At 40.5% G+C, this 25568-nt stretch overlaps 1 protein-coding gene across 3 annotated transcripts in view; it reads left to right on the forward strand.

The window, feature by feature from the left end:
• Positions 1–804: 804 nt before the first annotated feature.
• The window catches only part of ZNF438 (zinc finger protein 438), a 186886-nt gene continuing 162122 nt past the window's right edge, over positions 805–25568 (forward strand). For 2 of the 3 annotated variants that reach the window (XM_058436571.1, XM_058436572.1), the window contains exons 1-2: positions 805–845; positions 21462–21563. The gene's annotated coding sequence lies outside the window, so the exon portion shown is untranslated. The remainder of the gene's footprint in view (positions 846–21461; positions 21564–25568) is intronic. The other variant, XM_058436573.1, reaches the window with a different exon arrangement.

Here is a 25568-nt window from a genome sequence, read left to right on the forward strand (position 1 = left end):
CACCGTTTGTTAAACTTAATAGACGTGAACAGCAGCCCACAGGTAGCTTCACCGAGCCGAAACGGGAGAAACGGCAGGCAAGGGAGAAGCTGAAATCTGCAAGAAACCGACTGGGCTGAAGGCGGCGCCAGGGAAGGAGGGGCAGGTGGGGGCCAGCGGGAGCCACGAGCCGGAGCCGGAAGGGCGGGACCCAGGGGCAAGGCCTAAGTGGGTGCGGGAGGGGCCTAGTCAAGAGATGGGCGGGGCCTGCTCGGGGTCTGGGCGGAGTCTGGCGGGAGCCGCGTCGAGCCGGGGCGGAGCGAGGGCCCCTGGGAGAGCTGTCTTTTCAGTGCTGAGGACCCCCCGGCACCTGATGGAGAGCAAACGGCTCTTTCCACACGTGTTTTAACGAACACGTGATGAAAGCGGGCAATGTCTGTGGAAAAAGTACCTCACAACCCAGGCGTCTTCCTCCAGCCCCCAGGGCGACAGCTTGTTTACAGTATTTCTGAAGGTCTCCGTCCCCTTTTGTCGGCCCCTCCTCCTCCTCTAACCCCGACTTCAGTTTGAGTGAGGCATTGGTAGAGCAGCCGCTGCCGCAGGCGCCCGGGCCGGCGAAGCCCACCGGCATGCGGGGGCTGAGGCCGTCTGCGCCTGCGCGCGGTGTCCGCTACGGGGCGGTGCGTGGAGCTCGGGGGCGTGGAGCTCGAGGGCGTGGAGCTTGGGGGCGTGTCTCCCGCCGCGGCGCCGGGGGCGGGGCGAGGGCGGAGCCTGGGGGCCCAGCGGCCCGCGCCCGGCGGACTGACCTCCCCGAACGCTGGGCCAGTGACGTCACCCCGCCGTGACGCGCACGCTGTAGGAAAACTGTAAGTTTACGAGAATTCCTGCAGCTCCTAGGGCTTGCGGGTCCCGCTGGCAGCTGGCAGTCCCAGCGGTGGTGGTGGCTGTGGGGGCGTCAGTTCCTTGGGGAGTCGCCGATTGTGGCGAAGGGACAGGTGCCTGCTCAGAGTGGCAGCGCGCCCTGCTGGGCGGGAGGGACCTGGGGTGCGGGAGGCGAGGCCGCGCCCCGTGGGGCCGGGCCAGCACCTTTTCCCCTGGGGCGGGGAGCGTCTCTGAGCCTGGGAGTGAGGCCTTAGAAGGGGCGGAAAGTCCAAATGGAGAGTCCCTTTTTTTCTTCCGTTTTAAGGGGACTTAGATTCCTTTTCTTCTCCCTCTCAGCCCTGGAGTTTGACATATTAAGTAGGGGATGGAGGCTTCCTCTCAGAGAATAGGAATCCTACGTCCTGGCCTTTGGGATCCCACAAGTGACCAAGTCGTCGTGGACACATTTATAAGATAACCAGTTGCTGCCTCAGTTTTCTTTTTGTGTAAAAGGGAGGTACAGCAGCCTCTGGCCTCCCTAATGGTTGTTCCCACAGCACTAGGAACACGTGAGGTAACACAAGTGTGTAAATTTGCTAGGAGAAAGCTTATACACAGACACTTGGTTATTCTGAGGAATGTGGTAGCCACTGGCTATTTGACCAGGAATCTTGTAGAAGGGGAACTTTTTCACTGTTTTGCCTCCCCCCGACAACCTTTCCTCTATCTGATCCTATACCACACTGGAGCCTGTTGGGTGATCTGAACCATTGTCACTCAACTTGATAGAATGGGGATCCCAAGAAATAACAGGTATCGTTAGCACGGTACTCTTGGCAATTACAATGCCCCTCTTGTCTGGGTTTTGCAGAGGAAGCTTTCAGTGTGCTGGAACTAGCACATTATAGACAACACAGACTCACTGAGTTTTAAGGGTTGCTGTATCGATTTGGAATATCCAATCATCGTATCTGACTTCTTGAATATTTTGGTCAGCGGGTAGTACATTATACTAGACTGTAATGCCTCTCAAACTCCGGGACTAGTATTCGTCAGGAACTTTGAAGGGAAGAATACTGTGCACACTTCAGGGTGTATTTATACGGGAGCTCGAGAGTTCACATTTCTGTAAATTCATTTCAGGAGTGTGATATCTTTTCATCCAGGTGGGAGGAGCCTTTGAATCAGAAAGCAGGGCTTCTAATTTTTGTTCTATTCGTTAACTAGCTTCGTGTCCAAGGACAAGTCACGCAAACTTGGAACTTTGTTTTTCTTATTTAAAATGAGAGCTGATGGTTTATCTGTTGTTGGTTTTTCCAGGATCAAATGAGATCACGAGTGTGCAAATGAAAGGCTTTCTAAGTGTGCTATTGTTATTAGGAGATTTGCATTGGTCCCCTAGCCTGGATGAGATGTGAGTCAGAAATCTCTAGAAATAGAGCAGCAAAGAAGACAGCCTTCAACCTAGCAGGGCTCATGTTGCAGTGGGAAATAGACAACGAACAATACGTGCATAATGTAATTTCAGATAGTCATAAGTGCAGTGAAGGCAAGGAAGAAAGGAGGACAGTAGGAGAACAGGGAAGGTTGTTTTTGGTGGGATCTGTCAGGAAAAGCCATTCAAAGGCAGGGACACTTGAAGTGTGAGGGAAAGAGCCTGAGGTAAGAACATTTCAGAGAGGAATAATTAATAGCAATGAACACTTAAAAAAAGTAGAGCTTACCATATGTAAGGCACTATTCTGAACACTAAATTTTTACAAGTCTTTTGATATAACCTAGTATCTCCGTTTCATAGATGAGGCAACTGACACACAGAAAGGTTAAGAATTTGCCAAAGGTTGCGCAGCTAAAACGTGGTAGGGACTATTTGAACGTGGGCAGTCTGACTTCAGAGTCCAGGCTCCAGGTGACTGTATTTTCGGCCTCACCCACAGCAGGAACAGCACAGGACAATGCTCTGAGGTGGTCCAGACACAGAGTGTTTAGAGCACAGCAGGGAAGGGGGAAAGTGGTGGCCAATGATGGTCAAGGGCCAGGCAGGCCGTGGGGTCCCTTGTAGGCTGTGGTGAAGTAAAGATGTTGTTCTAACTGTGATGGAAAACCACTGGAAGGTTTGCATCAAGGGACTGGTGACTGATTTAAGTTTTATTGTATGGAGAATTAACTGTAGATTAGAGTGGGTGGGGTGGAGTGAAAATGGGGAGAAAGCTGCTGTGCCCTGCAGGTGAAATGATGGTGGTTTGGGCTGGGGGAAGTAGTTGTGGAGATGATGGTAGGCGGTAGAATTGGTGATAGGTTTTGAAGGTAGACCTGATGGGACGAGCTGATGTGGAATTTGAGGAAAAGGGAGAAGTGATGATTTTTTAGGTTTAGGCTGGAACAACTAGAAGTATAGTGGTGCTGTTTACTGAGGAAAATTACAAATTTAGTTTTGCACAAGTTCTAAATGCCTGTTAGACATGGTCATAACAAGAGTGCTAGTAAAAATAGTAAGTATTATGTAAGTGTAAACTGAGTCTCAGGCAGGGTTTTAAGTACTTTTACCTATATTAATTCATTTAATCATCATAAGAATTATATGTGCAAGGAACCATTATTGTCCCCATTTTACACACGAGAAAATAGAGGCAAAAAGAGGTTATAAGTGACTTGTCTGAAGTCACCCAGCTTGTGAGTGATGTAGCTAGGATTCAAACCTAAGCAGTGTGGCCTTGGAGTCCATGCATTGAATCCCTGTAACCACCTCTGAGTGAACATGTTGAGTATGCATGCCTGTGAATAGGGAACTCAGGGGAGTGGTCAGGGTTGGAGATACCCATTTATTTTTCTGAAGAGAAAGCCTGCTTTTGTTTTTCATCTAAGCTTTGGTTGGCTGTGGGAGAAAGATTATAGGCAGTGGGACTGTGCTAACTGGTCCTTTCATTGTGTACCTGATTGGGTTCATGTAGCCAGTATCTGGTATTCCCCTGCCCATTCCCCCACTGTAGATTCCACAGGGGCAAGGTCTGTCTCTTTAACTTCTCAATCTCTAGTCCCTAATCCAGTGCCTGCTGTGTAGTACATGTTAGGGATGACTTTATATGCTGGGCATTTGGTTAGGTTTTGGAAGTTCAGAGATGAATAAAACAGTTCTTTACCTAGAGGAGCAGAGTATGAGGAAAAACCTGTGGGAATAAGGTTAGAGTAGACTAAATGCATAAATACATGCTGATTAGTTCATTCTGTTTTTTTGCACCCTCCCCTCCCCAGCTTCCATGACTTGGGAGATGGGGCATGAAAAGGGTAAAGGGGCAAAAGAATGCCTAAGCTGTTGCAGGATGAAGTTGAGGCTCCCCAAGAGTCCTTTTCAACAAAAGAATTACTCAAAATCATGCATATTTTACTATATTTGCATTAGCTTTATTTGGCAATGATAGAATTTTTACCACATGAAATAAATTCTGATATTTGACTATCCTTGTGAAGTGATGAGTTTTTCCAGTTCTATTACCTCAGTGTTGACAGGGCTCACCAGAGAAATAAGGGAGTTGGCTTGAAATGTTGCAGCTTGCATAATAGAGGGTGATGGAGGGGTTGGGTGAAGTATTCAGGCAGGTTTCCACCGGTTTAAGTGTATCATGCCGAAGTTCCACCTATTGGAATAAGTTAGAGTTTTTTGCTGACCATCTCTAACATTGACATGTATTTTTTTTTTTTTTGTCATAGAAAGGGGATCTGGTGATATATGTCGTAGGTGGAATCGCAGATTACATCTCGTATAGCTCGATCATTGTAGAACATGGAGACTAGAACAATACAAACAAAAAAAGATGTGTCTTGTTCCTGTAGATCTTTCACAGCATACCATAACCTCAACAGTTGTCACAATTTTATTACTTCCTGACATGAGTATTTCAAATTTAAACCATGTAAGGATTATATAAAATTGCACTGCTGTAGATTTTATGGTTAATTTCAGAATTTTTTAAATATATAAAATTATATTTTGTTTTAAGCTTTCATTGGGAAAGTATCTAAATAACCAAATCTATGATTACTCTAAACAGGAGCCCTCTACTAACATAAATGTAGGGGGGTGCCATCTCATTTTGCAGTTCACAACATTTTAAATCTGCTCTTGTAGCTTCCCTACATTTAATGGAGTTGAAATGATTAGTCTTTATTTACACCACATTTGCAGTTAGTTTCCCAGGAACATCAGATACCCATATATGGTATAAAGTAAAATTGCATAGTCAATAGCCTATTGATGCTCAGGTGTTATTGACTTTTAAGTTCAGGCACACTGAGGGCAGGTTGATGGTTATTTAATTGTGTCAGGTAGCTCCCAGCAGAGGGGGAGTGATGGTAAGTTCTATTTGAAAACAACAGGAGCCTCTGTTTCTAACACTGACCATGCGAAATATAACATCCTAGATAGTAAATAAAATTCAGATTCCTTTTAAAATTTAAATTTGCACAAGCAAATTTCAAACTATTTTATGAGTACTTTTATATGTATGAAGTTTGTTGAAAACAATGTGTCTAGCCCAGTGATAGTACATACTGAGCATTTAAATATAATTCTTTTTTTTGAATTAAATTTATTTTTTAAATTATACTTTAAGTTCTAGGGTACATGAGCACAACATGCAGGTTTGTTACATATGTATACATGTCCCATGTTGGTGTGCTGCACCCATTAACTCGTCATTTACGTTAGGTATATCTCCTAATGCTATCCCTTCCCCCTCCCCCTACCCCACGACAGGCGCTGGTATGTGATGTTCCCCACCCTGTGTCCAAGTGTTCTCATTGTTCAGTTGCCACCTATGAGTGAGAACATGTGGTGTTTGGTTTTCTTTCCTTGTGATGGTTTGCTCAGAATGATGGTTTCCAGCTTCATCCATGTCCCTACAAAGGACATAAACTCATCCTTTTCTATGGCTGCATAGTATTCCATGGTGTATATGTACCACTTTTCTTAATCCAGTCTATCATTGATGGACGTTTGGGTTGGTTCCAAGTCTTTGCTATTGTGAATAGTGTCGCAATAAACATACATGTGCATGTCTCTTTATGGCAGCTTGATTTGTAATCCTTTGGGTATATACCCAGTCATGGGATGGCTGGGCCAAATGGTATTTCTAGTTCGAGATCCTTGAGGAATTACCACACTGTCTTCCACAATGTTGGAACTAGTTTACAGTCCCACCAACAGTGTAAAAGTGTTCCTATTTCTCCACATCCTCTCCAGCACCTGTTGTTTCCTGACTTTTTAATGATCGCCATTCTAACTGGTGTGAGATGGTATCTCATTGTGGTTTTGATTTGCATTTCTCTCATGGCCAGTGATGATGAGCATTTTTTCATGTGTCTTTTAGCTGCATAAATGTCTTCTTTTGAGAAGTGTCTGTTCGTATCCTTGTGCCCACTTTTTGATAGGTTGTTTGATTTCTTCTTGTAAATTTGTTTAAGTTGTTTGTAGATTGTGGATATTAGCCCTTTGTCAGATGGGTAGATTGCAAAAATTTTCTCCCATTCTGTAGGTTGCCTGTTCACTCTGATGGTAGTTTCTTTTGCTGTGCAGAAGCTCTTTAGTTTAATTAGATCCCATTTGTCAGTTTTGGCTTTTGTTGCCATGGCTTTTGGTGTTTTAGTCATGAAGTCCTTGCCCATGCCTATGTCCTGAATGGTATTGCCTAGGTTATCTTCTAGGGTTTTTATGGTTTTAGGTCTAACATGTAAGTCTTTAATCCATCTTGAATTAATTTTGGTATAAAGTGTAAGGAAGGAATCCAGTTTCAGCCTTCTACATATGGCTAGCCAGTTTTCCCAGCACCATTTACTGAATAGGGAATCCTTTCCCCATTTATTGTTTTTGTCAAAATTCTACTTCTTGCAGTCACTTTTATTTTTGCATTATTGTCTCCAACTCATATATATTTGTAGTAGTAGCTGGATGCTTGTTTGTGTACTTTACACTGTAAATGTTTGAATATATTTAAATAATTTATATAAGTAGCACTTATTTTTGCTTCATTTCACATTTGGTTGCTTAGAAATTAAAATCTTTAGGTTTGATTTTAACACATTACACTAATGGCCAATAATTAGTAAGTCTAGGTGGAGACTAAGCTTTAGTGACAGGTTAACCAAGTTTTAACCCCAAAAGAACACCCAGAAGAAAATTCTTAGGGAATAGTAAGCAAAACCAGTATGTCGATGAAAGGAATAATTTAACCATAACTACGTAGCTATTATTCTTCAAGTTGTTACCATTCTACAGGGAGTATTTTCTTATTTGGTTCTTAAATTGCAAAGCTGTTAATTTCAGTCTACATTGCAAGCCACCAATCAGTGTGAAATAAATACTGGAAGATGATACTATGAAGAGTCTGAACTCAGAATGATTTTTTACTTTCCAACACACTCTGGGGACATTTGGCAATGTCTAGAAAACATTTTTGGTTGTCACATTTGTGTGTGGGGCCATTACTCCTAGCATCTAGTGGATTGAGGCCATTATAGCATGTCACTGAATGTTCTACGATGTACAAGACAGCTTCTCAACAACAGAAAATTATCCAGTTCAAAATGTCAATACTCCCGATGTTGAGAAATCCTGTAATATCTTTTCTTCCTTCCCTCCCTCCTTGCCTCCCTCCTTCCTTCCGTTCCTCCTTTTTTCTTTTTTTTTGCTTTGGAAATGGAGGTGGTAGTTTTAAGTGGCAAATGCCTGACTTGGACAAAGGATTGTGTTGTACTGCTTTTAGTTTTTTGGATAGCTGAGCTAATTTGGTTCATTTACTGAATGGGAAATAATTCTTGGAGCTAATAATAGTAGCCTTGAATTTTTTTGGTTACTAGTGTGTCTAGTGGTTTTGTATTTGTTTTTGGCTATGAATATTTTTCTTACTAAAATTAATTTAATCTGGACTTTATATAATCCTGGCTTGTAACAGGTTTCCTAGTGTGAATTCCCTTTATTGTTGTATATGTTAAATTAGCTATCTCACAGTTTCATGGTTTATATCTATCAAAATCCTTTTCACATTAATTTTCATTTTTGATTGTTACAAACAGCCCATAAAATGTGTAGGGCATGCATTATCCTCACTATTAGACCAATGAAGAAATAGACTTAGGTTAAATAACTTTCCATATGTGTTAGCAATTTAGTGATGATAGCAAATCTAGAACTTTATACCTAGGAATTTTTTTTTTTTTTTTTTGAGACGGAGTCTTGCTCTGTTGCCCAGGCTGGAGTGCAGTGGTGTGATCTCGGCTCACTGCAAGCTCTGCCTCCGGGGTTCATGCCATTCTCTTGCCTCAGCCTCCATAGTAGCTAGGACTACAGGCGCCCGCCACCACGCCTGGCTAATTTTTTGCATTTTTTAAGTAGATGCAGGGTTTCACCCTGTTGGCCAGGATGGTCTCGATCTCCTGACCTCATGATCCACCCACCTTGGCCTCCCAAAGTGCTGGGATTACAGGCGTGAGCCACCGCGCTCAGCCATACCTAGGAATCTTTTAAAGTTACCAGTTATTGTTATCCCGTTTAATCTTCTTGACAGTACTGTGAAATAGAGTTATTACTCTCATTTTATAGAAATGGAAGCTGGTTTAGAGATATTAAATAACCTATTCAGTGTCACCCAACTCATAATGTAGTTTGGCTATTTCCACTGAGCTATTCTGCATCTTCAGATATTCTCCAATAAATAAATCTGACAATTTCTGGATAAATTCACAAAATCTTTGCCTAACTTGACACTCATGTTGCCACTTGAATCATTGGTAATTCAGCGTTTATAAGCCTATTCTAATTTGACTTAAGTAGAAACTTATCTGAGTTTTGGTAAACCATACTTGCTGGGTAGGGGAGAACCGTGCTTGCAGAAGACAGTCCTTTAAACAAGCAGAGACGTTTTTATGCAGGGTTTTGAGGAAGCACAGAGTTTGAGATTGGCTGATTTTGAAAAGTGCAAAAATTTAAGGATTAGCCAGCTTTAAACTTAGAGTTTAGAGACTGACCGGCTTTGAGGAGCAAAGGTACTGAAGCGGGGCCATTTCTGATTGGCTTACTTTGTTGGCAAAGTGCGTAAGTGGAAAGGTTGAGTAGACTTTAAGGATTGATTGACTGGGGTAGATTTAAAACTGGTTTTGTGGTTACTTGTTTCCAGCTTAGGACTAGAGCCAAAGAATAATCTTCTCCTTTCTTGAAGTTGAAGAATACGTACTTTTTATGTCAAACATGTTAATGTTAGCTATGGTGCTAATATAACATACTTTTGATTTTGCTTTTCTTCTGAAACTTAAAAGAAAAATAGATGTACAAATGTCACTTGTTTTCTGTCTGTCAATTTCAGGACAATATATTTGGAACCCAGGCTGCCTCAAGGATTATTTTTATATGTAGTTCAAAAGGTAATATATTATTTGTGGAAGTATATTAATGCTTTACAAATTATGGTGAAGGCTGTGCTGTCTATGGTGAAGGTTATGTCTATTTTTTTTCTTTTTTGGGAGTGTGTTATGTGCCTGCCAAAATTAGTCTTGATAGATGCTGAATTATAGATCTAGAAGTGTGTTGTTTTTGCTGTTATTAGAGATACATCTAGAAGTGATTACTTTTTGAATGTAACTTGGAAAGTATTCTTATCAACATTATGAAGGATTAGTGATTATATTGCTTATATTTTATAGAACAAGGCAAGCAAAATATTTTAGTATTTGCAAATCATGTCACTATAATTATTATATCATAGTACCATTTATATAAAGTATTAGGTTGGTGCAAAAGTAATTGCAGTTTTGGACCGTGAATTTTAAATCGTTATAAGTAGGCTCAGACACATCTTTATTAATCAGAGTAGGAAGCATTATAATCAACACATTTTTGCCAAAGAGAAATAAGTCTGTTCATTCCTGTAGCTTAAAAATTCATGCTTTTGGATTTGGAAAGCATTTTCTGCTTTCCAAAAACCTGCTGGTGTTGGAAGCATTTTCCTTTCAAATAGTTGTCAAGATGCTTGAAGAAGTGGTAGTTGACAAGAGGTCAGGTGAATATGGCGGATGAGGCACACTTCATAGCACAATGCATTCAGCTTTCGAAGCGTTAGTTGTGTGTCGTGCGGTTGGGCATTGTCATGAAGAAGAATTGGGCCCTTTCTGTTGACCAACGCTGGCTGCAGGTGTTGCAGTTTTCAGTGCATCTCATTGATTTGCTGAGTGTACTTCTCAGATGTAATGGTTTCACCAGGATTCAGAAAGCTGTAGTGGGCCGGGTGTGGTGGCTCAGGCCTGTAATCCCAGCACTTTGGGAGGATGAGGTGGGTGGATCACCTGAGGTCAGGAGTTCGAGACCAGCCTGGCGAACATTGCGAAACCCCATCTCTGCTAAAAATACAAAATTGGCCAGGCATGGTGGCGTGCACCTGTAGTTCCAGCTACTTGAGAGGCTGAGGCAGGAGAATTGGTTGAACCTGGGAGGCAGAGGTTGCAGTGAGTTGAGATTGCACCACTGTATTCCAGACTGGGTGACAGAGTGAGACTCTGTCTCAAAAAAAAAAAAAAAAAAAGAAGAAGAAGAAAGCTGTAGTGGATCAGACCAGCAGCAGGCCTCTAAACAGTGACTATGACCTTTTTTTGGTGCAAGTTTGGTTTTGGGAAGTGCTTTGGAGCTTCTGGGTCAAGCCATTGAGCTGGTTGTTGCCAGTTGTCGTATAAAATCCATTTTTTGTCACACGTCACAATCCGATTGAGAAATGGTTCATTACTGTTGTGTAGTGTAAGACGGCACTTCAAAATGATGATTTTAAAAAATTTTCCCTCAGGTCCTGAGGCACCCACTTACCAAGCTTTTTCAACTTTCCAATTTGCTTCAAATGCCAAACAACCATAGAATGGTCAATGTTGAGTTCTTTGGCAACTTTTCACATAGCTGTAAGACGATCAACTTCAATGATTGCCCTCAGTTGGTCATTTGTCAACTTCTGATGGCCGGCCAATGATGTTCCTCATTTTTGAGTCTCCTTTGCAAAACTTCTTGAACCACCACTGTATTGTGGTGTAGTTTTTAGTCGTATTTGTTAGTAGTTCCTAGGCCAAATGTGTTGTTGATGTTGTGAGTTGTCTCTGCTGCTTTATGAACCATTTTGACCCCGAATAAGAAAATCGCTGGAATTTGCTATTTGTCTAACATCATTTCCATAGTCTAAAATAAATATAAAATAAACAGCAAATAATAAATCATTAGAAAAAAAAAGTGAGAACTGTCCATTAAAATGATATATAGCATGACCACATTTATTTTAAGAATGTATTCCAGTATCAAACGGCAAATTCCAACAATGCAAAACCTGCAATTAACGTTTGCACCAACCCAATATTTCAGTTGTTTTAACATTTATTTAGAATATTTTTCTTTTTCAGTATGAAATAAAGAACTACTGTACTATCTATAACTATTTACTCTGTGACAAAACATTTTTTTAAATTGATCTTTCACAGTAATATTTTAAATTATTATTTTCCTCTGGAAATGTTAAAATAAATTTAGGGCATTCATTATCTTAGAAGTTATAGAAGTCAGAATGAGTTTTTGGTGTAATTTCTTTTTTTGTATTGAAGTTTTATTTTTAAATGCCCTAAGTGCTGTCTGTATTTACATATGTAATAAGCTCATAACATGTTAAAAAATGGGTACTGTTGTAAGCTGAGATTGCACCACAGCACTCCAGCCTGGGTGACAGAGTGAGAGCCTGTCTCAAAAAAAAAAAAAGGTTGCCGTTGTTTTTATATGCAGCCCGTATTTCCTTCCTTAATCTACAGCTTTTGTGTCATACCTTCATTCCTGCCTTCCAGGTAGGAATAATCCAGTGGTAAAACTATGTGTGATTTAGGTATTTTTATGGGAAAAGTCTTTAAAAATGTAAAGTCTGATTCTTGTCCCTGTTGACAGACCAAATTTCTGACCTGTATGATAGTTAACCTTAAGAGGTTAATCTTAGCCTAGTGTGAAAATTAATACTACAGTTAATATATTATAAAATTATTTATAACATTAACATTATGAACAATAAGTAATACTGTTTTTGACAGAGCTGTTGTTTAACTACTAAAAGATATTCAAACACTGTTATCTTTAACAGTTAAACTTTATAAATTTATACTAAGGAGAAATAAAAAAAAAACCTTTTTATTTGGGAATGCAAGCTCCTTTAAATTATCAGGTCCAGAAAGGCATTTAAAATGTAACAGCAGTCACATCTCATTCCCCCTAGAGCTAAATAATGACCTCTTCAAGCTGCTTGCTATTGGGGCTCCAGACTAACTGACGCCAAGTACCCATAAAATGCCATATACCCTGTAGTTCAACAACGTATATCCAATCACCAAGCAATGTTATTTTTGTAAACCAATGAGAATTTCTGATGAACAGCTTTTGTAATTGCTGCCTCTCCTGATTCGTCCTTTTTTTCTTTAAAAACTTGAGACTCTCCTTTGTTTTCTGGAGCACTCAGCTAGGCAACTTGGAAGTGTGTCCCTGGCTGCAGTCCTCAACCTTTGTGCTTGAATAAACTCTAAACTACAGTCTCACCCTTTTGATTATTTTAGCTTCACGCTAAATATGTACTTAAAATTCCTAGGAAAAAATTGATTCCTGAGTATGGTTACTAGCATTATTTTTGTTACCTGTAGTATGAAATAAATGGATTTGAAATGTGTTTTTCTCTGTGTACATGCAGTGAATAGTTGGGCTCTTATTTGCCTAGTGATATGATAAAGAATCTTAGGTTAGGTTATCTTTTGTGGTAAAATGGAAAAAAAGAGTTACATTTTCTTCAATAAAAGCCTTATTTTCTAGTCTTTGCTAGTATAATGGGTAAAATGGTAAGTCAAATTTTAATTTGGATTTTTTTAATTACTAGTGAGTGAGAGTGAGATTCTCTTCATTTACTTGTATGGATTTCACTTACAGTTCCAAATTTAGCAAATAAAAATACAGATACCTTGTTAAGATTGAGTTTCAGGTAAGCAACAAATAAATTTTTAGTGTAAGTATGGGCCATGCAATATGCAGGACATGCTTCTACAAAAAACAATAATTATTTATCTGAAATTCAGATTCAGTGGGGCATCCTGTATATTATCTGGCAAACTTAACTTCACTTTCTGTGAATTGTCTGCCTCTGCCTTTTTGTCAGACTTTCAATTGCACTTTCTATCTTTTGATTGTTGTTTTTGCAGCAGTTCTTGGCATATACTGGATTTTAATCCCTTGCCTTTTTAGATGTTGCAAACATATTCTTCCAGTCTTTTGCCTATCTTCTAATTTTGTCTGTGGTGTCCAATTCATCAAAGTTGACGCCATCAAAATTTTCCCATGTTTATGCTTTTGAGATCTTGAAGAAATCTTTTGTCATTCCAAGGTTGCAAATATGTTATTTAACTTTTTCTTTCATTAGCATTATAGTTTTACCTTTTATACATTGGTTTTTAATACATTTGGTATTTATTTTATGGGAAGAATATTAAGAGATGAGGTTAAAGAGTCAATGAAGGGGCACATTGTGTGAAGACTTGTCGGTCATTGTGAGGACTTTGGTTTTTATGCTAAGTGAAATAGGAAGCCCTGGAGGGTTTGGAACAGAGGGTGCCATTGTCTGAACCGTGCCTTTAAAGAAACTCTGATGACTATGGAGAATAGATTGTATGAGAGTGTGGCAAAGACTGCTAATTCTGCTCCGATATCTAATTCCTCCTTTCTTCTACTACCAGAACCCTGTTGGTTTAGCCAGATACATGGCTATGCACATAGAGACTGTTTTTAAACTCCTCCTGCCAGTAAGTATGGCTTTGTGATTAGGTTTGGGCCAGTTAGATAAGAACATAACTGATATGTGCAAATTCTGAGTTATCTTTGTAAATATAAGGTGCTTGTCCTGAACTTCATCTGCCCACCCCATTCCCTTTCCCCCTAACTGAAAGCAGCAGCAACTAGAATGGCAACAATTACCTTGAACCTAAAGATCCCTCTACCTAGGTTCCTGGATGACCTTGTGAAACAGAACCAATTACTACTCTCCATCTTCTTCCTGGCCATCTGCCTATCTCTCTCTTGTTTCAAGGAAGAGAATAAACTTCTTTCTTGTTTTAGCCACTGGTTTTTGGCATCACTTTATTACAGCAGCTTAGCCCATAGCCTGTATAGTACAAAAATTGGCACCCAAAGTGGTGTTCTAGAATTAAAAAGCTGAAATGTATAGCACTGGTTAAGTGATTGGTCGACAGACAGTAGAAAACATGTTATAGGCTGGAAAACTGGTGACCCGTATTATGTGGTGGCAAAATGTTCAGTGAGACTGTCACCTCTAATAACTTGGAAGAGAGTCAATTTGTCTACCCAGTTTGTACCTCCCGGGAAGTAGTTAGAAGAATCAGACTGCTAATATGAGTTGATTAGTCCTTGCCAGTAACTACAAGAGGGCATCAAATAAGAGAACAATTAGCCAGTTTGCAATTAGAATTGAAAGGGAGTATAGTTTTTAGTTATAATATACAGCTAAAGGATGTTCTCTCTGCCAATGGCCTGTGGTCTGAATTTACTGAGAGGCCAGTAATATGGGGCATTGCAGCGTTGGAAAAAATTGCTTCTCTATGCCAAACAGCAAGAGGTAAGATAGTCATTCTCAGGAATCTCCCGTTAGATTTTCTTGGCCTGACAGTGGCAGACAGTCCAGGCAAGGTTCAAATTAAGGATTTGCTTTTCCACCTCAACCAGTCATTTGAACTATGTAAAAGCTTCAGTTATAAATACAAAATCTGAGTTCCTTACAACAACAAAGGTTTATTTCTTACTCATGACATGTTAGCTGTGGCTGTGTTCCACATACTTTGTCACTTCAGTATTTAAGCCAAAGGAATAAGCCTGTTTGGGACATTGCCATTCTTGTGACAGGCAAAAGAGATACGGCAGAACCAGTGTCTTGGAAGTGGTACGTGTTACTTTTGTTCATATTTTATTGGCCAAAGCAAGTCAAATGGCTAAGCCTGAAATCAGTCAGGTCAGAAGGATTATCTCAAGTCACATGGCCTGTCCTGATGTCAGTGGGTTGGAGTGGTATAATCCTGCTGATGTGAATCAGATAATCTCAAGGTAGCTAACTTTCAATCAAGAGAGGGTTGAAGAGAGGGAGGGGTGGCTGTGTCACAGAGGCCAGCAGATAAAACAGGAGAGTTGACAAGCTTAATATCTATGACCAGATTAAATCCTTAGTTGTGGTTACTACTTTCTTGTGGAACTGACTGAGGCAAACAGACCTTTTGAAATATTTAGGAGATTATGTTGCCAAAGATCCCATAAGTTTGGCTTGCAAAAGCCTCTGATGGTTTGATATTGTTTGACACCTAAAGCAACCCTTGGTCCCAAATTTGTGCCAGCAGGAAGTAGGCTATTAGATCTTTGCTGCCCTATTGGAGCACATACTCTTCCAAGTTTGCTTCATGTGTGACCAGAAAGGATAATGGAAAAGAAAAAATCTTCCAAAGGCAAAGCCAAGACTACGAAGACACCTGGATAAGGGTCTTCCCTTCAGAGAACAGAATCTGAAATGAACCAAGGGACTTGCCTTCTTGCTAGAGCAGAGATACTTTGCAATTCCTTTCTAGAAGTATTTCATCATTGATAAAAATGTGTTTGCTATTCTTTTATTTTCAGAATGGAAGACTTAATTGCATTAATCTCATTTGTATTCCACAATTGTATTTTGTGTGCCATGGTGATGGTGGAGAGCAGAGGTTATACTGTTTTGTTGGTTTGTGGGCCGCTGCACTAGGAAGGAGCTGCATGGATTTGCATGGGTTCAAGAGGGTTGTGTATTGCCCAGAGACCTAGACTTTAAGCTAAATCCAGTAACTGGATGAGACTTCAAGTTATCCCTTTAGAAAGGAGTTGACTATTTCAGAGTGGCAAGAAGGATGCACTCCCACCTTTGATACGTATTTTAGCTAGGCACATAACCCCTACATAGAAATTGTATTTCTTATGCTCCTTGTGGCCAGATGAAGCCACATTTCTAAGTTTTGGCCAGTGGGATGAGAGTGGAAGTGACATATGCTACTTTTAAAAGCATATTTGTATTAAGAAAGCGGCTTGTTAGTCATATTCTTTTCCCTCCCATCCCCATAAATGAAGCATTGATGAGTTAGCTTCAATCATGCACCTGAGGGCAGTGCCCCAAGGAGTGGTAAGTGAAGACAGGAGGAATCTTAGTCTCTGGATGACCTTATAGAGCAAAGCTACTTACCTTCCCTTGACCACTTGTCTGCCTCTTGACTGTAACATGAGAGAGAAATAAATTCTTTTTTTATTTGAGCCACTATATTGGTCTCGTTACAGGAGTTTAGCTTATATCCTAGTTAATAGAGATGGCAATAATATAAGCAGGAAACAAATATAGAATGTTAGATTGGAAATTATTCTTGATTTTTTTCAGTTGAAGCTTTTCATTTATGTATTCTTTCTATGAAAATTTATTTTTCAGATTGTCTAATTATACCAACACTTTAGAAATAAAGCTCTTACTTTAACATCACCCCTGTTATAATTATGCTATATTTCTTTTTATTTTCATAAGCATATGCTTTACATATTTGTGTTAAAATTTTATATCCTGATATTTTCATGTGATATTCTATTTTCTTTCTTGCTTTAGAGTTCTTGTATTTGCATGGTTATTATTGTATAACACTTAGTTTTACTGTACTTAAAATTTTATTAGTATTGGTCACTGTGGACTAGTTATGTCCTCCCAAAATTCATATGTTGAGGCCCTAACCTTCCACATGACAGTATTGGAGATGTGGCCTTTAAGGAGGTGATTAGGGTTAAGTAAGGTCATAAGAATAGACCCCTGATCAGATAGAACTGGTGCCCCTATAAGGAGAGGAAGAGATACCAGAGTTCTCTTTTCACCTGTGTGAAGACACAGTAAGAGTATGGCCATCTGCTAGCAAGGAAGAGGGTCCTCACCAGAACCTGACAATGCCAGCGCCATGATCTTAGACTGCAGCCTTCAGAACTATGAGGAAGTCCCAGTCATGTATGTCATTATTGCAGCTGAAGTTGATAGTATATTGGCATTTAGATTGCTTTCAAGTTTTCCTTCTATACATAATGCTGTTTTTTTGTTTTTGTTTTTGTTTCTTTTTTTATTATTATTTTTTATTTTTTTTATTTTGAGACAGAGTCTCACTCTGCCGTCCAGGCTGGAGTGCAGTGGCATGATCTCAGCTCACTGCAACCTCAGCCTCCCAGGTTCAAGCGATTCTCCTGTCTCAGCCTCCCGAGTAGCTGGGTTTACAGGCATACACCACTACGCCCGGCTAATTTTTGTATTTTTTGTAGAGACGGGATTTCACCATGTTGGCCAGGCTGGTCTTGAACTCCTGACCTCAGGTGTTCCGCCTGCCTTGGCCTCCCAAAGTGCTGGGATGACAGACGTGAGCCTCCGTGTCCAGCCATAATGCTGTATTCTTGTAAAAATTGTTTATTTGTTAAATTATCTTACATAGGACTCGATCTGGAATAATTTTATTTTATCACTGGTAATAATGACAGAAACAATATTGATAATAATAGTAATAACAATGGCAATCAGCAATGATGATTATAATAAAGACAGCTATGAGAATGACAAGATCAATAACAGTTAACAGACTGGGTATGGTAGCTCACGCCTGTAATCTCAGCATTTTGGGAAGCCGAGGTGGGAGGATCGCTTGAACCCAGGTGTTCAAGACTAATCTGGGTAATGTAGCAAGACCTTGTATCTCCAAAAAAAATTTTTCTTTTGATTAACTGGGCATGGTGGCATATGCCTGTAGTCTCTGCTACTCAAGAAGCTGAAGTGGGGGGATGGCTTCAGGTCAGGAGTTGGAGTTATGATCACACCACTGTACTCTAGCCTGGGTGACAGAGTGAGACTCTGTCTCTAAAAAAAAATATATGTATACACACACACACACACACACACACACATTTATATATAATTATAACAGTAAGAATGACATATTTATTGCATGTTTACTGTATGCAGACACTCTTTTAAGGGTTTATCTTATTTGATCCTTACAACAGATTTATGAGGTAAGTACGGTTGCTCATGTTTTGTAGATAAGGCAGGTGAGGCACTGGGAGGTTGGGTACCTTCGCTGTCATCACGCAGCTGATTAATGGTAAAGTGTAGATTCTCGCTAGGCTTTACTTGCCACAGATTATGCTATGGACTGAATTGTATCGCCACCAAACTCATGTGGAAGCCCTAATCCTCCATGTTGATAGTAATTAGAGATGGGGCCTTTGGTAGATAATTAGGTTTAGATAGGGCCTGAAGGTGGGGCCCTCATGATGTGAATAGTGCTCTTATAAGAAGAGACACCAGAGAGCTTACTCTTGCTCTTCTGCTGCCGTATGAGGACACAGTGGTAAGGTGGCTGTCTGCAAGCCCAGAAGTGGCCCTTATCAGAAAGTGACCATGCTGGCACCCTGATCTTGGACTTCTCAGCCTACAGAGCTGTGAGAGAATCAATTTCTGTTGTTTAAGCCACCCAGTTAAATTTCTCTTGTTGTGGTAGCTCAGACAAAGACAAAGCCCATGCTCCTAACTGTGACATGACATGATTAGAGGTTTTTTGTTTTGTTTTGTTTTGTTTTTTTCAGATCACACAGTCAGTATAGGAAATTGGACTGCAAAGAAGGGGCCAAAAAAGTGGAAGGGACACCAAGAAAGAATAATGTTACTGAAGCCAAGAGACAAGCATTTTAAGATCAAGGATGTCATTATTAAATTGATATACTTTGAGCGAATTTTCATTTAAGAAGTCATCTGTGCTTTGGGAAGAGCAGTTTTGTGTTTGCAGTCCAGACTGGAGAGGGTTAAGTAGGAAATGATATGGGGTAGGGGAGACAGTAAAAACAGTTTAAACTCTTTTTCAGACTTGGCTGTTAAGGAAAAGAGGCAAATAGGAAGTGGCAAGAGAGACATAAAGTCTGGGGATGTATATTAGTTTGGTTCATTTTTTTAAATGAACCAAATGATGGGAGAAATGTAAGCATTTATGTGCAGCGGGGTAAAAGAAGAGAAGGAGAGATAGAAAATATGGAGGGAGAAGTGGGTAAATGATGGCATCAGATCCCTAAGGAGGTGGATACCTTAAGTTGCTGATTAGCTTTGAGCAGGAAGTTTCCTTCCTGCATCTTCCTGGCACCTTCCTCCACAGTGCCAGGAAGGAGGGAAGAATGTGCGTGTGGATGTTGGTCAGTGAGGGTGGAGGAAACTGAGGGAGTCTGACCTAATAACCCCTCTTTTGTTTCTGTGGAGGTGATGTCATTTTCTGAATGAAGGGGGAGTAGGAAGCTTGAAAGTGGTGGACGTTTGGAATTGAATCTGTGGGACGTGAGAGAGCCTGAGAGAGGATTGATGGCAGCAGTGAGAAGGGTCTGCTGAGGTGGGAGGCCATGTATTTGTGGAATTCCCAGCTTGTGCGGTTGGGGATTTTTATAACAGTGATCTCTAGTCCGGGTATGGGACTAAAGAAGTAGACTCTTAGATTGGTTTAGGGAGTGTATGTGGAAGGACAAGCCAGTAAGACAGTTGAGAATTTAGGCCAGGGAGTGAGTGGTTATTAGGTCAGACTCCCTCAGTTTCCTTCACCCTCACTGGCCAATAACCACGCACACATTCTTACCTCCTTTCTGGCATTGTGGGGGAAGAGTGTCTCTCTTTCTGGGAGATCAGATTCTGGGTTACAATGGATAAGAAATGAAGCTTGGAGGATGGTTAATGGATTAGGAAAGATAGAGTGTGAAGTGGGAAAGAGTCAAGTGGGGAAAGACCAGAGCTTAACAGGTTTAAGAACAGAGTTGGTATATGCAGTCATTCCTTCAATAAATGTGTATTGAGCATTTATCTTCTAGACACCGTTCTAGGTGCTATGGCCCCATAGATCAAAACAGTGATCAAAACAAAATTTGCCCTTGTAGAGCTTAATTCCAATGGGGAGGTAGACGATTAACATATATTATGTGTATAAACATATACGTACTTGTATGTATAAGACCGGGCGCTGTGGCTCATGCCTGTAATCCCAGCACTGTGGGAGGCCGAGGTGGGCGGATCACGAGGTCAGGAGATCGAGACCATCTGGCTAACACTGTGAAACCCCGTCTCTACTAAAAATACAAAAAATTAGCCGGGCGTGGTGGCAGGCGCCTGTAGTCCCAGCTACTTGGGAGGCTGAGGAAGGAGAATGGCGTGAACCCAGGAGGCGGAGCTTGCAGTGAGCTGAGATCACGCCACACTCCAGCCTGGGCGACAGAGCGAGACTCTGTCTAAAAAAAAAAAAAAGAAAAAAAGGAAAATAAGATCAGGGAAGGGACTCTGAGAAGTGACCTCTGAGCAGAGACATGAATGTTATCAGGGACACAGCAATGCAGATGTCTGAGAGCATTCCAGGGTAAGGAAACAGCACATATATTTGCAAAGCCCTGGCAGGGGCTTGCATGAGGAACAGCCATGGCACTGGGGAGCATGAGTGAGGAGGAGGACAGTGGTAATAAATTAGGGCCATGATACATTAGGGCCACTATAAGGACCTAGGATTCTATTCAAGGGTCATGAAAAGCCATTGAAAGTTTGAGTCAGAGAAGTAACATTATCTGTTTTACTTTTCTGAAGGCTCATACTGGCTGCTTTTTCGAGAGTTGATTGGCCATGGGCAGTTAAGTAATGCAGAGAGGTAGAAGGACAAGAGGGTGGTTCACAAATAACATGGGAATTTGAGATTTCGGCAGTTGAGTGCTTCTGAGCGAGAATCTCGTTGCTATTCCTTTAAGCAGACACACCCACTCCACAATAGACATTCTTTTCTGTGGGTGAAGGCCTGACCCTGACCCTTGGGTTATACCGCACCCTTTCCTGTTTTTGACTCTCTTCCTCACCAGCTCCATTATTCATTCTCCCATTTTGTCCTCACCTTGTCTTTCATATCTGATACACATTGTTGTCTTCCTGGCCAAGACTTCCTCTAGATCTAGGTTTTCAGACCTTTTATTCACAGTCTGACTTCAGACTTCAGTCTGCAGAAAACTCTGATGGAAGCCCAGTGTGTCAGCCAGGGGAAACTGAGGGAAATGGGGGTCAGGAGTGCAGTGCTCTGCCCACTTGCAGTTGTCCTCTGACCTCCAGAGCAACTTTGAGACACCTTCTGAGAACCGTTAGCCTGCCAGCGCACAGTGTGGGAAGGCTCCACGTTGAACTGTTGCTCTTTTGTAGCAGCTCATCCCTGGGATCACCCCAGGCCATGTTCCCTCTGCTCAGCCTGTGCCTTCTTAATCCTCAGGCACCCGTCTTGCCTGACAGTGGTACGTGCACCCTCCCGTTACAAAGTGGTGTGCTGAGGGCACTCAGAACCATGAAGCATGCATGGTGCATCTTCCTGAGTGTTAATTTTCCTCACTGGCTATTATTTAATCCACTACATTTTTACAGTAAAAATTAACATAGTTCTAATTACACACCATAGGTTCTGTCTGTCCTTCTCAAGAAAATCTGTGTTTTTTTTTGAAACAGGGTCTCACTTTGTTATCCAGACTGGAGTGCAGTGGTGTAATAATAGCTCACTGCAGCCTTGAACTCCTGGGCACAAGTGATCCTCCTGCCTCAGCCATGCAAGTAAGTACCTAGAACTATAGATGTGCACTACCGTGCCCGGCTAATTTTTAATTTTTTTTTCTGGAGACAGGGTCTTGCTTTGTTGCCCAGGCTGATCTAAAACTCCTGGCCTCAAGCTGTCCTCCCTTCTCAGTCTCCCAAAGTGTTAGAAACACAGGCACAAGCCATTGTGTCTAGCCAACAAATTTTTTTATTGACCCTGATTAAACATGTTAAATTTTTTATGCCGAAAGAAAATAGATGTATTGTAGTTCAGAATGTAACATTTGTGTACAATTTTTAAGGAAAAAAAATAAAATCAAGAAATCTAAAGTTTGCATGGGCCACTAAGGGTTATGCCTTTAGTCTTCCAGGGATTATTAGGTCCCTCAGCTCTGAATTAGGACTACTTTGATGGAAAAGGTTAGAACTACCTATTTAAGTTGTCAGATTTGTAATTCTGTATTTTAGTTTTGTTTAATGGAGCTATTTTAACATTTTTATTCAGCATGGAATAGGAACTGGCCATGAGTTAGTCTCTGAATCATCAGGCTTTTCTGGTTAAAGGTAAACATATAAGTATTTTCTTCTTTTAGCCATGTTTAATTTTGACAGATGTCATTAAAGTAAGCATTGCTGCATTATAAAAAGGATTGACAAGGCCGGGCATGGTGGCTCATTTCTGTAATACCAGCACTTTGGGAGGCCAAGGCGGGTGGATCACGAGGTCAGGAGTTCGAGACCAGCCTGGCCAATGTGGTGAAACCCCATCTCTACTAAAAATACAAAAATTAGCCGGTTGTCATGGCAGGCGCCTGTAATCCCAGCTACTCAGGAGGCTGAGACAGGAGAATCGCTTGAATTCGGGAGGTAGAGGTTGCAGTGAGCCGAGATTGAGCCATTGTACTCCAGCCTGCTGGGTGACAGAGTGAGACTACATCTCAAAAAAAAAAAAAAAAAAAAAAAAAGAATTGATAAGAACCAGGTAGGTGATGGCCTAGGTATTAGAGCAGTACTCAAAACCAAGGTTGTCCTAGGCCACAAAGTAAGTTTGATGCTTTGCATTTAAAAAAAAAAATAGGATATATATTTTTTTAATATTGAGTTGAGAGTGGATCTTTAAGATGAAACATTTCTTTGTCAGGACTGTTTGCAACTAAGGAATTTAAGGTTAAGGGTTTTGTAGGATACTGCCAAATTATAAGACTAATGAGGGCAAGGATTGGATCATGTTCATGGATGCACGTGAACTAGGAGTAGTGCGGCACCTCACATATATTACTTAGTATTTTTTGAGTGAAGGAATGAACTATCTTTGGTATAACTGTGGAAAATATTGTTAGGTTGTATAATAGATAGAGGATAGCTTTCCTGTATCTATTGAGTTGAACAAGGCAGCCTTCCTGGATGTGTTGTCACAATGTTTGCTATCAGTATGTGGCTCTTGTAAATTAATAGAAGCAGAGGCACAGCTGTACGTTTTCTTTTGAGTGCCAGTTATCAGGTCTGTTTAATCATATGCCAATTCTATCTGCAAAATGGGGATAGCAACACACAATCTATCTAGTGCAAGTAGCTGCACTAAGGTTAGATGAGGTATACAGGGTAAGAGAAAATACTTGCAAATTATATATCTGATAATGGACTTATATCCACATTTATAAAGAACTCTTGCAGCTCAATATTAAAGAGACAAAAATACCCCATTAAAATGGGCAACGAATCTAAACAGACATTTCTCTAAGGAAGACTTATGAATGGCTGATAAGCACATGAAAAGATGCCCAACGTTGTCACTCATAGAGAGAAGCAAATCAAAACCACATAAGATACTACTTCATGCCCACTATTAGCTGTAATCAAAAGCAGATAACAAGTGTTGGTGAGTATGTGGAGTAGTTGGAAGCTCCATACATTGCTGGTAGGAATTTAAAATGAGCAGCCACTTTAGAAATAGCTTAGCAGTTCTTCAAAAGGTTAAAACATAGAGTTACCCTATATTACCTAGCAGTTTCACTCCTAGGTATCTGTGCAAGAGAAATGAAAACATACGTACACACAAAAACTTATACATAAATGCTAGTAACGTTATTCCTAATAGCTAAACAATGGAAACAACCTAAATATCTATCAGCTGATGAATATATAAACCAAATGTGGTACATCCATACAATGGAATATTATTCAGCGTTAAAAGCATAAAGGAATAAAGTTCTGACACATGCTATAACATAACAAAACATGCTAAGTGAAAGGAGCAGACATAAAAGGCTATATGTTGTATGATTCCATTCATGTGAAATGTGCAGGGTAGGCCAATCCACAGGGACAGAAAGTAGATTCATGAGCTGAGGGGGTTAGAGGAGGGAGATGGGGAATGACTACTAATGGATAGGGAGTTTCATTTTGGGATGATAAAAATGTTCTAAAATTGCGGTGATGTTGGTACAACTCTGAATATACTAAAACCATGGAATTGTATATTTCAAAAAGGTAAATTGCATGGTATGTGAATTATACCTCAATAAAGCTGTTAAAAAAGAATAAGTGAGGTAATATGTGGGAATATACTTTGAGCTATTTGAAAAGATACTATTATTATTATTTCAATTTAACTGTAAGGCCGTTAAATAATAGCAGGATGACTTAGATATTTTTCCTTGCTTGTAGGCCTGTGATTTTTATGCCATGACTCAACTTTATAAGGCTGTAACTCAGCAATATAAAATATTGAAAATGTTGAAACATAAAATGAAAACTGCTTGGTCTACTGTTTATATTTAATAGGATTTTCTGAATCAGTTAATTAGCAATAAGTAGAATGTGTCATTAAGGAATTAGGTTTTAGAATCGTAAAATTCTAGAGCTGGCAGAAACTTCAGAAGTCATCTAGTCCCCCCTCATTTTGCTTTGTGAGAGAGCTGAGTCCTACAGAGGCAAAGTAAGATGTCTTATGTCAACGGTATTGAGTAAATTCTAGAACTGAGTCAGTGTTCTTTCTGTTGACTATTTGGTTTCAGTGCTATTAAGAGTGTTCTACTATTAATAGAACTGACACTCTTAATAGCTATTTAAATGCTTACTATATACTAGGCACTCTCTTAGGTACTTTATATTGTTATCTTTGTTAATCTACACAAAGCTTTTGAAGACAGTTCATTTTACCTGTGTATTAGTTTTGTATTGCTGCTGTAAAACAAAACGAAACAAACAAAAAACAAAAAATCTGGCCAGGCGCGGTGGCTAACGCCTGTAATCCCAGCACTTTGGGAGGCCAAGGCGGGCGGATCACGAGGTCAGGAGATGGAGACCAGCCTGACCAACATGGTGAAGCCCTGTCTCTACTAAAAATACAAACATTAGCCAGGCATGGTGGCATGCACCTGTAATCTCAGCTACTCAGGAGGCTGAGACAGGAGAATCACTTGAACCTGGGAGGTGGAGGTTGCCGTGAGCTGAGATCACAACACTGCACTCCACCCTGGGCAGCAGTGCGAGACTCTGTCTCCAAAAAAAAAAAAAAAAAAACACAACACCAAAAAACCTTTGTGGCTTAAAACAACACAAATTTCTTATCTTACATTCTGGAGGTCAGAAGCCCAAAATGGACCTGATGTCCTGTTAGCAGGGCTGCCCTTCTTCCTGAAGGCTTAGGGGAGGTCAATTTTCTTGTCTTTTCCAGCTTCTGGAGGCTGCCTGCATTCCTTCACTTTTAGTCTCCTTCCATCTTCAGAGCCAGCAGTGGCTGGGCAAATCTTTCTCACAGTGCCATTTTTTTGGTTTTGATTCTTTTGTCCCTGCTTTCCCCTTTAAGAACCCTTGTGATTACTTTGATCCCATCTGGATAATGCAGATACTCTCCTTATTTTAAGGTCCACTGATTACCAGCCTTAATTCTCTGTGCAACCTTAATTCCCCCTTACCAAATGAGTGGAAAAAACACACTCAAAGTGTGTGTGTGTGTGTTTTTTTTTTTTTTCTATTCTCTCATCCAACAGCAATCAACACAGAAGACTTTTGTGATCA

The sequence above is a fragment of the Hylobates moloch genome, unplaced genomic scaffold (genome assembly GCF_009828535.3).
Source record: "Hylobates moloch isolate HMO894 unplaced genomic scaffold, HMol_V3 SCAFFOLD_3, whole genome shotgun sequence".
NCBI lineage: Eukaryota > Metazoa > Chordata > Mammalia > Primates > Hylobatidae > Hylobates > Hylobates moloch.